Consider the following 12086-nt stretch of genomic DNA (forward strand, 5'->3'; position numbering starts at 1 on the left):
TCATGCCGATGTAGATCTTTATATTTCTCACATTTTTTATCAATCGTATAATTACTACCTATGTTATTATTTGTGTATTAGTGTAAACATTTAACCTTGCAAAAAATTATATTTATTATTATAAATTATACACTTTTATCAAAGCCTGTATATTCTTAAAATGTATATTATAAATAACATATAACATATATTTTATCAAAACTTATCCTTACCTCCGTTACGTGTAATAAAACAATCAGAGAAATAACAATATATAAATAATTATAAGAAAATTTTGAAATCTAAACTATGTCTATTCATTTTCAGTGATCAATGAAGTAGAAGCCATATTGGAGTCAAACAAAACCAAAAAGAGTAAATTTATTATAGATTATTGATAAGAAGAATTGAGTGATAATGATGTTGTATCTATGTTTTAATTTTTAATTTTTAATTTATTTTACTCTAAAAATAATCGGTAGATAATTATTGCTTATTGATTTATTAAAGATGAAAGATAAACCACTATAATTGGTACATAACATTTTTGGGTTAAAGGGTTAATACTATGTTGATGTTAAATAATTTTTGCGGCGCGCAAAAATTGAGTGCCAAAATTATTTAACCACATGAGTTAAATACGAGATTTAAGATTTCTCGTTTAAATTGGAAATGAATTATTTATTACTCATATATGCATAAATAAATAATTTATTATAGAACTTAAAATCATTAAGAATTCAAAATACAGATAGGTATTAAATACACATGATCTTATATCACTATAGTACAGGGGTCACCAATTAATATTATTAAATTTTTAAGGGCCACATTAGGTATCTGAACATTTTTCGCGAACCATAAAATTTCTAAGTACATGTAATAACACATATAATTTTTTCACAGTGTATGCTATTTATTCTTTGTTTGCGGGCCGGATAAAATGTGTTCGCGGGCTGCCACTTAGTTAACCGTGTTATAGAAGATCCTGCACGGCATTTTCCATAATAAATTAAATGCTCGTGGATTTTTCTTAAATTCCTTTAATAAACTACACATATTTTTAATATAGCTATTAAAATCTCTCAAAATAAAATATAGATCTATAATTATATTCAATAATACCTAATCGTTATTATTATTTTTCTGTAACTAACGGCAGATTTAAAAAATATTCATTTTTTATGATCCAACAAATGCCTGCGTGAGCATATTTTTAAATTGCAAAATTTAATATATAACCTTCATAGTGTATTTCTTCAGGTTTGTATGATTACCTATATTATCTGTACCAAATTTCAGAACTATGACTATAATAGACTTGGCTGTGGAGTATGGATGATAACTTGTACACACAAACATTATTAATTTATAAAAATAAAAATTAAACAATATAATATATTTGCTAAAATAATGCAGAAAATAATGAAAATTTATTTTACTTTTTATATTAACTTACTTGACTTTATTACTTAAAAAAAATAAGAAATACAAAATCTAAACAATTTTATTTAAAAAAAAAATTTTTATTTAATTTCAGTTGTTGTTATACCACTGAAAGAACTAACAAAAGGTAAGTTTCATTATACATTTGTATTTACATTATTGAATAATTACAGCTTTAAAGTACAATTTAAACTTTATTATAGAATTAAAAAAATAAAGCCTCATTCTCGTTGAGTGATTATTTCACCCAAAATGTTTTTAATGTTTAATAAACACTAAAATTAAAAAGTATTGAAAATTATTTTTGTACTAAAAATTATTTATTTAATTATATAAAAAATTGATTCGTAATTTAAATGTTTATTGATTTTTAGATGAATTTGTTGAAAATTATATGACCAAGATCAAGTCTAGTAAGTTTAAATATTTTAATATTTTAATATAGATCATGTGAGTTGTAATTTTATAAGCTATTTATTAAAACCTAGGTTATCGGATACGATTTAAAATATATATTAAGAATTTGTAATCTTTAGAATTTTCTATTTCTTTTTGATATATTAATGAAAAATGAAAAATTGTTTTAACTCTTATCAACACGATTTAACGATTGAAAGTTTGAACTTTTAATTTATATTCTGTGGTTATAACTTACACAACCAACAAAATGTAAAAATAATGATCTTTCTATTATTATTCATTCTATAAATTTTAATATTTAACTATTATTAATTTTTTCTTGGTATTTACTTATAGTCAACCAATTATTAGAGTATTCGGCCACATCGAAAATATATTTGAAAAATAAAACAATTAAAAAATTGATAAAAATAAATAATAATTAATTTTAGATTTAAGACGCCCATAATAAAGTCAATATATCAGTCAACATTTACTACCGTTATACATATTCATGCCTAGTTTGTTTTGAATTTTTTCTATTCTAATTTTATAATTTATTAAAATTGAATAAGATATAATATTTTATTATGACAAATAATTATTTTATTATTACTAAACAATTACAAAAAAAAAAATTGTCCAACATTAATAAGACCAGTATATTAGATTTAGACACCTACCTATTAAATTTATATAAAAGACTTATTAACAGAATAAAAATTTGACATGTATTTGATGTATTTACTGTATGAAAATATAACACCTAAATATTATATTACTAAATGTATCTATTGTGATCTCTAAATTCGCTATAATATATTGTAAACATGAAATATATGGTTTTATATTTTACTTTCAGGAATGCCAGAGAATATTGATTGGAAAAGTATTAATTAATTAATTTTATTTGTATAATTTTAGCCTATTATATTTTAATTGATCGAGAAAACGTTATATTGCGCTTTTTTTTTCTTTTTTTTTGCGGCACCTATGTCCTAACCAAAACATACATCAATAGGAGCAACAACTGAATCTAATAGCTATTACACGAATGTTACTGCCCCTTTTAACTGTGAAATTTCAACTACTTTTTTTAAAATTATTATGTCTCTAATAATTGAGATTTTTTAATATATTTTTTATGAGTAATATTAGTTTTATATAAAAAATATAGATAAAATATATTCAGTTTATCACTCATTATTATAACTCTTAATTTTTATACTTATAGGCATAGATAATGTTTACATATTAAAATGTTATTACTTATAAATTAATATAAATTACTATCATTTTCAAATGTTTATTACTTCATATCTTCTAAGTATATTAGAATGATAAAGATACTTGTTTAATCACCGGCCATCTATATATTTACAGAATATTGATGTTTATTAAACATAACTAATTTATTATAAATGTTTAATTTTATAGAAGTTTTATATTATGGTAAGTTTGGGGAATTTATATAAATAATATTAAATAGTAAAATATATTATTATTTATTACTTATTAGTTATTAGTAATAAATTATTACCATTCCAATTATATCACACAAAAATTCGTTTATATTATTAAACTATGCATCGATTCAAGTTTGTTAGATATAAATTTAATGATGTAAACATACAAATATTTCATCAGATTAAAAGTACAGAGTGGGGCAAATCAAACGGGGCAGTTGTGAAAGGTTTGTACTTCCCGTGTGGTGGATATAGTGCGATTATAATGGTCCCATTTCGTCGGGCAGGTCATACCATTATCAGTCATTAGATGGTTTACTCTAGTGAACAATGGGGCTTTGCCGTCTGTAAGTTTTTTTGAAAATAGTTGTCTCTGAGGGGTTATGAGAGGTAGTCCGCGCGCTCATCAGATTTGAGAATTTGTGATTTCGCTTGTGGGGTGCTACCTGAAGAAAAAGGTTTTTATACATCGGCCTAACACATTGGAAGACCTCAAATAGCGAATTTGGAAGGAAACTATACCATTCAAAATGTGTCAAAATGCGGTCGAAAACTTCAAAAATCACCTTCATCGCCTAACCTGTTGGCGGCCATCATCTTTCTGATGTCATTTTTAAAACTAGATACATGAAACGGCATAATGTACTGAAGAAAATTAAATAAATATAATTTCTGAAAGTTGCGTAGTTTTTTTTTAATAGGTAGCCTTTCAAAACTACACTGTCTGTTTCACCCCACTTTGTATTTAATAAATAACTGTCTAGTGTAGCTATAATTATTATTTGTAATAATTATAACATTAACATGAACAATTTAACATAAAGAAAATAAAGTTATATATGTAATACCATATTTATTTTTAATATATTAGAGATTTATAACATTTTATATTATTTACCTATCATCATTATTGTTTTATTTTTAGTTATAAATCAAAGTAAGTGTGAGCCGATTCTATTTGTATTGCTATTACTTTTTTTTTCTAGATGTTATGTATGAATACGAAACAAATAATTAATTTTGTTGACTAATTAATTAATTAAAAATGTAACAATAACTATATAGTAGATCCATCACAAAAATATAGGACATTTAGAACAATTTTTTAACCGTGTAATAAAATGTATGTTAAATTCCAAATATGTTAGGTCATTATATAATATACTAGTAATATATATAATAATAAATAATAATGGACTCCTCAACAATTGGAATTGGAAGATTTTTAATTATTATTGAAAGTTGTTTTCCGGTAGTAGCTTGTAAGATATGATACTCAATTTTTAATTTGACGAAATTTTTAGTATTACATTATAGTAGTAAATCGAGGACAGATATAATTTTAGAGCATTGTTGGTTTACGTGATCGAAAACTCGTTAGTTATTATTGTTACTAGTAAATTATAAAAATTAAAAGATATACTATATACATAAATAGATGATAGTTTTTGATTTACCTTGGATGGTTACTGTTCTCCTTCATCGCCTCAAGTAGCTAAGGTTAGCGCAAGGTGATCGTTGTCGTGTACGTATACATTTTATTAAGGTGTATAAAAGTTTTTGTTTGCTTCAACTGTAATTGAGAAAGCTAGTTCGCTACGTACTATTTTTAGCAAACTATTAGAGATGACTTTCGGGTCTCAGAAGATCCGTCCCCTATTCCAGGGAGCATGTGATTTGCTTAATATTATTTGGTATAATTTATGACATAGATATTGATGTCAGACATTAGGTAATATCACACAGGTGACCCTTCACGACGGCTACTGATAACCAATTGATTATATTAATATCACAGAATAAATGTATTTCATAAAATATAGTATAAGGTCTATGGTTAATTATTAAATAATTCTGCCATTTAAAATAATTACAATTTGGAAAAAATATTTATAAATGATTATCTGATACATAATATGAACGAAAACAATTTACTATATTAAAGACCCAAAACCGTATTTCAATTGATGTTCGATTTAGCTAAGTAGTTATCTATTCAAATTACTGATTAGTTAGTATGTGCTAAATTGAATTTAATTAATTCATAAATTTCACTTATTTACTTAATGGATTAACTAAAATATTATACACTATAAATCTAAACTATTGGAAGACACTTATTACTATTAGTTACTGATTACTTCTTTACTGATGAAAATAATGTAATATTGAGAATTAAAATTCTATAATTCACGTATTGTTGTATATAAAATTAAATAGGTAATTAATTTAATGGTACTGATAACATTGAATCTAATGTACAATAGAAATAATAGATTTTAATTTCCTATATATTTTTAGTGTACGGTTATGAAAATAAAACTTAAAAGGCATGGTAAAGTGGAATATATCTTGCAAAATAAAAAGTTAAGATTTATATTTACTATCTCATCATGTAATGAAGAAATATAGGTCCATAATAAAGTTAAAATGTTTGATATTAATATTTTTTATTTTCTATACTTAATTTTTTGTACACATTTTTTCCAATATTTTACTTTATGGAGTTATAAAAACTATAACAAATATTAGTTATTAATTATGATTTCTTTATTTAATTTTTTTTTTTTTTGAAATTTGACCAATTCAAATTTATATGATACATATTAAATTAGATAATATCGTGAGATTGCATTTCATCTTTTTCAAAATTCTGTGTAGGAATCAATTGGAATGTAGCTGATAAAATATTTTTCTAAAAACATAACTGTGAGTCTTTGCCCCATCCTCCTGTTTAATTTATATAATGATGTGTGTATTGTACTTTTGTATATACAATAAAACAAATAGGTATACCTAAAATATAGTTAAATACAATGAAAAAAAATGTACCTATTAACAATTAAAAACACTTTTGATATACTGGCATAATATCCAGTGCTTGATTTGGAAAAAAACTGCAGACTTCAGTGGATGTTGCGTTGTGAGCGTTCTATACAAAATTCAATATCACATTACTGTGCGGAGCAAAGCCTCCCACATCACCTTCAGCCACCCATAATCCCCAAAAATCATTACATTTATTATATAAAAATATTTTAAAATAAAGAAACACTTATTTATTTATTACACATCATCCAATGACATTATAATTTAAATTACAATTTATTAAGATATGTAACATGTTATTATAATAACTCATCAATACACATACAAAAAACTTATCATGTATTATTACCTATATATATATACACCAATACACCCATTTACATGAATACAGACATACAGTATTGTGCGACACAAACGTCGTCGAGAAACGATTTTATGGTATACAGCACAACCCGTGCTTGAAGATAATAAGTAAGACGTAAAAGTTTAGCAACCGAGAACAACAAAAATAATATAAATATATAATGCACATCGACAAATGGGCTTCGAATCAAACGTATATTATATACGTGTACATTAAAGCAATAACAATAGAATAAATATCACGTACATCGATCGGCGTCCGCGATCCTGTGTGCGAAAATAAAAAGAATGTAGAAAAACGTCCGGGGGACTGTTGTCGGTAGTCGTACGGCGAAAAAATCGTATATACGCACGGCTTTCAAAAGGCAAACTACGCGAATACGAAAAAAAACGGGTTGAAAAATCTCTGGAAAAGTCTTAAAATCCCGTGAAAAGTTTATACATAATAAATAATTGTTTAATATTTTAACTTTTAATTTTTTGTCCGAGAGTGGGGATTTTTCCGTTCGGTGTGATGGGGGAGATGTACGGATAAGGTTTTAGATTCTTCTTTTCCTTTTTATTATTATCATATTTATTATTCTTATTCCTAATCTTATTATTATTATTATTAATATTACTATTTTTACCGGTCTTGTGTAATCGCTAATGAACCGAGTATAAAAGGCCCGGTGTAACGACCAGCATTGACATTTACTGTCTGTCCTCCGCCGTAGCAAGACCCATCCCGGGCAGACTTGCGCGATTAGGGAAAGCATTTGGTATCTATATTTTTTGATCATTAACATATTATGTTGCCTGCACATTACATTGCTTGTACTCGTATTATTAGATAATGATTTTATTTATATCTATATTCATACCTATTCGCAGCTCTAACATTTCCTTAGCTCAAGCTCTGGTATGCCAAACAACATTCGACCGTGGCCTATAATATAAATCTGACACCGTTCGGGCAGTGCGTCAGTGGTTAGTTCGTTACGTTTGCGCGAACACTGATCGTCACATTTGTATTAAATATTTGCATATTTTATTTTTTCTGTTTCCTTGTTATGTGATAAACAGTCATTCGTAGGAATTCGTTATTCGTAAGTGTTCAAGTATGTTTCCCAAACAGAACGTATATTCGTAAAACCCTGTTTCCTTGTGCTTTATTGTCATTGTCGACAAATTATGCGTAGAGTTACGGCGGATTACGTTCCGCAGAAATGACAAGTCGCGCGTACGTCTTATCTAGCAAGCATATGGCACAGTTCCAGTGACTCGTCAGAGTTCCGCGTTACCGGTGTATCGCACTCGTTTGAGCTGCCCGTCTCGTGTGCCGCTGTAATGATCTGACAATGCGTGCGATTCGATTCTGATCCGATTATTCGGTGGCTGTGACGTCGTTGAATGACATACAAATCTGTTCGAAACATTGTACACATTACGAAAACGTTAATTTTTTGTTTTGGTAGTGTTTGTAAAATTGTAACGTATAAAATTGTCTATTGTACGAGATCTTTTTTAGTAATACATATATCCAGGTTCATTTAGTTAAGTTTATTGTTTATAAACACCTAGTTATGAATATTTTTTTTTTTTTATAGATTTCCTAAAAAAAATGAGCAATTAACTCAACTGTGGCCAATCGATGTTAAAAGCGTAATAGTGTAAAATTTGTTGAAAAAACATTCATAGATTTGACATATTGACATCTTCTTTTTTTTATATATTATTTTAATAAAAGTGAAAAATAGTTACGTTCACAATATCTAGGATCGCCGCCTAACCATTGATTATATTAATTACCCATTATTATTAACCAATTTTTTTTCATAGTCAATACAAATATTATGGCTATAATAGGTTATAGGTTATAGGTATATTTTGCATCAGAAAAAATTGATGATTTACCAATTCACTACATCAAATGTTGCGTTTCCAGCGTTCCGTTTCAAATAAATAGAAGGGGTGCGCTAAAAAAAAAAATAAAAAAAAGGCGGACTCCGTCCCCCACGTCCACCCCCAATTCAAGCACTGATAATATCAATACCGAGATTATCTACTCTTAATAGATAACTGTGATTAATACTAAATTCTAATTGTTAAGTAAACAAAAATAAAATAATAACTGCAGTCACAAATATTTTTATAACTTAATATATTGGTACCGATTATTATTTATTATAGTTCATTACTTATATTATGATTTTAGATAAATGAAAGCCCAGCGGAAAATACGATTTAAGAAGATATACCTCAACATATTTAATAATTAAAATTTAATTTAATTTTTATAGTATTTTAGTTTACTCATTAACATGTATCTTAGAAATTATTAACATTTCATTTCACTACCTGTAAGATAAAATTAAATGATTTAATATTTAATCCTAAAACAAAATAAAAATGTATAATAATTGTTATTATTATTATTATTATTATTATTATTACTATCATTATTATTATTGGATTGGAATAAATAAATAATATTATATTTTATTTATAAAATTAGAAATATAATCGTGACGAAAATGGTGCAGCAACATTCTTCTATGCTCACAAAATATATATGCATAAGCGTGTGCACGGGGCGACCAAAATCTTTTTAGAGGCATAGTAAAATTTCAAATTTGTGTATATTATATTCGTGGAGATCATGAAAATTGTATTTGTCGTAATACTGTAATAGTGAAATAAAATAAAAATATAATTTCGATTTTAAGTTACAGCTCTCTAAGTACATACGCAAAAATAATTATTTTATTAGGTATCAAAAAAATATATATGATATAATACGTATACCTATATATTTTTTTATATTTAATATATAATAATCTCGTGTCACAATGGAAATTGTTTGTTACCAAACTCATCCGATACGGCTGAACCGATTTTCATGAAATTTTGTGTGTATATCCAGTAGGTTTGAGAGAGTGATGTAAACTATTTTTCATATCCCTAGGTTTAAAGGGTGGTTCTCCACAAATATTTTTTAATACTTCACGGGTAAATTGTATACCTATATTTAGGCGGCGGTCCGCGGATTTCGATCTACCTGTAACCTGACCTTTTTGTCCGTTAGATATGATTGTTCCGAGAAGCTTATCGATAAAAATAATCTCGGGCATTGCGCGTACACCAACATAATAGCTATATTGTACACCAAATATTCGTATAATAGCATTTGCCTGTTTCGCATCAGCGTCGACCGACGTCTGACAGTGCCGGTGTCGGTGCCTACTATATATATTATATAGTATATACTCTCACAATCACAAAGTGGTATATTTTTTTTTTTTTTAATTTAAAGGTTTACAGGCTTCAACTGCTAAGGTTATTACTTATTAGCCAACATTTTTTTTCAAACTTAATATAAAGAAATAAAAAAAAAAAGGTAATATTTTTACAAAGAATAATCGATTGACAAAATATGTATTTACAGTTAATATAAGGTGTGTTAACAATATAGCTTGACTAAATTAGAGTTTGTTGATGAGGTTGTATTTGGTTATGAATTTGAAGATGTTTGAGGTTTGTCCTTCGTCAAGGATTTCTTTGATGTTGTCCGGTAGGTTGAGGGACGTGTATGTTAGTTCGTAGATGGGGCATTCTTCGAGTATGTGTTTTAAAACAGTTTGGGCTCAAAATATTTTTATACATAAAATAAAATCTTTCTACATCCACTGTAGTTATTGGGGCGTATTTAATACATCTAAATTACTAAATCTTAAGAACTCGATTAAGTATTTAGTGATATCAATAAATATAGCTGATAATAAAACCCATTCAAAATAATTTTAAACATAACATCGATAATGCACCATCTTTGCAAGCTCTTATCGATTTGTACCGATAATACGTATGCCGTGTATAAAACAATAACGGATAAATTGAAAACTAAATACAAAAACGGCATTTATAAGTAAAAAAGTCAGAATAGGCAAAAAAAATATATCCATTGTCTTAGACTCTTAGATATTAAATAAAACACATTTATATATAAAAATTATTTTTCTATTATTATTAAGTATTAAAAAAAGGCCTTCAAATCCTAACCCTAGTTATGTATATTAATAATATAATATGAACAATGAACAATCAGTTTACTCAGTTGTATTTACTTAATATGGTCAACAATTATTGGTTGTGGCAGAATGTTATTGAAAAATGAATAGACGTTAAGTTCTTTATTATTCAAACTTAATACAACAGCTAGTAGTGTTATCAACGAGTTTAACTATGACTTTAAAAATGATTTTTTTATTAATTTCCATAGTAGTTTTAACAGTTTTTGTCACAATTTCCCCTGTTTTAGGAATTGGTAAATATGTAATGTTTTTTATTTATTTATATTTAATTAATGAGAGTTTGTGACATATTAGATTAATATTAATCATTTGAGTACGTCATAAATAATCTGTAAAAATGAAGCTTTAAATATTATTTAATTTATATATTTATTTATATTATATAAGTGTAAATTGTTCTATAGCATTTATAAGTTGCATATTAAACTCATAAAATGTGTTCTTTTTCCTTTAAAATGTTTACATGCAGATAAATAATTAAAACTCTTGATAAATGTAAAATATTCTTTTAATGTACTTAATTTAAATTTAATAGATTGTCTACTGTCTAAGTATATTAATTTCAATATATATATTATAATTATTACTTAGATAGTAATATCGTATAGTATTATTACATACAAATGTTGAGTAAAATAATAATAATTCTGGTAGGTAGCTTATTATAATAGGTAATTTTATTTACTATTAATTTAAAAATATAAAACTAAAGATATAGGTAATAAACGAGTATATATAGCTAGGGTGATTATTTTATTATTATACACTCATTACTACTTTTTTAAATTTTTTTTTTTCAAAATATTTTGTATCATGCTTTTCTTAAACTGTATGAAATTTTTATTTTTTTCACCCTTTTATTTATAATAGTGAAACCACTATCAATTTTTGATTTTCAAATAGTAACGTATATTTAAAATGTCATAATACAGTAAGGCTATTTTTTTTATGATTTTTAACGTTAAAATAATTATTTTTCATTTAACAGTTAAAGCTGCTCAAAGTTAGGTGGTTTGAGGTTTTTAGTTGTTCATCCTACAGGTTATTATGGCTGTGATGCGTTGGTACAATTACAGGTACAAAATTCATCACTGCGTCGTCGTCGATAACGAGTTAATTACATATGAAAATATGTACCTCCTATTATATATTACCCGTGTGACTACTGATCTTGAGAAACAAGAAGTATTATAAAAATTAATAACCTCCCAATATTGAAAAGCTATCTCCCTAAAAAATTAACGAAAAATAATAATTTGAACGATAAAATTCATAAAAAAATAGCTCTATTATTTTAATACATTTTAAATGTAGGTTCAAGGTTGCTATTTGAAAATCAAAAGTTGATAGTGGTTTCTCTATTAAATAAAAGGGTGAAAAAATAAAAAAATTATACAGTTGGAGAAAAGCATGATACAAAATATTTTGAAAAAAAAAATGAAGCAAATAATAATGAAATAATGAGTATATAATGATAAAAGAATCATCCTGTATAGTAGTGTTTTTTTAAAAGTTATTGATATATTATTTT

General features: G+C 26.0%; 1 long non-coding RNA gene across 1 annotated transcript; it reads left to right on the forward strand.

Annotated features, from left to right (window-relative positions):
- Window positions 1-260: 260 nt before the first annotated feature.
- Window positions 261-1839, forward strand: LOC132920276 (uncharacterized). Its single transcript, XR_009660717.1, has 3 exons — window positions 261-354; window positions 1520-1552; window positions 1800-1839. It is a non-coding gene; the product is annotated as an uncharacterized LOC132920276 (long non-coding RNA).
- The last annotated feature ends 10247 nt before the right edge of the window (window positions 1840-12086 follow it).

Source organism: Rhopalosiphum padi, chromosome 2, assembly GCF_020882245.1.
Source record: "Rhopalosiphum padi isolate XX-2018 chromosome 2, ASM2088224v1, whole genome shotgun sequence".
NCBI classification, from domain to species: Eukaryota; Metazoa; Arthropoda; class Insecta; order Hemiptera; family Aphididae; genus Rhopalosiphum; species Rhopalosiphum padi.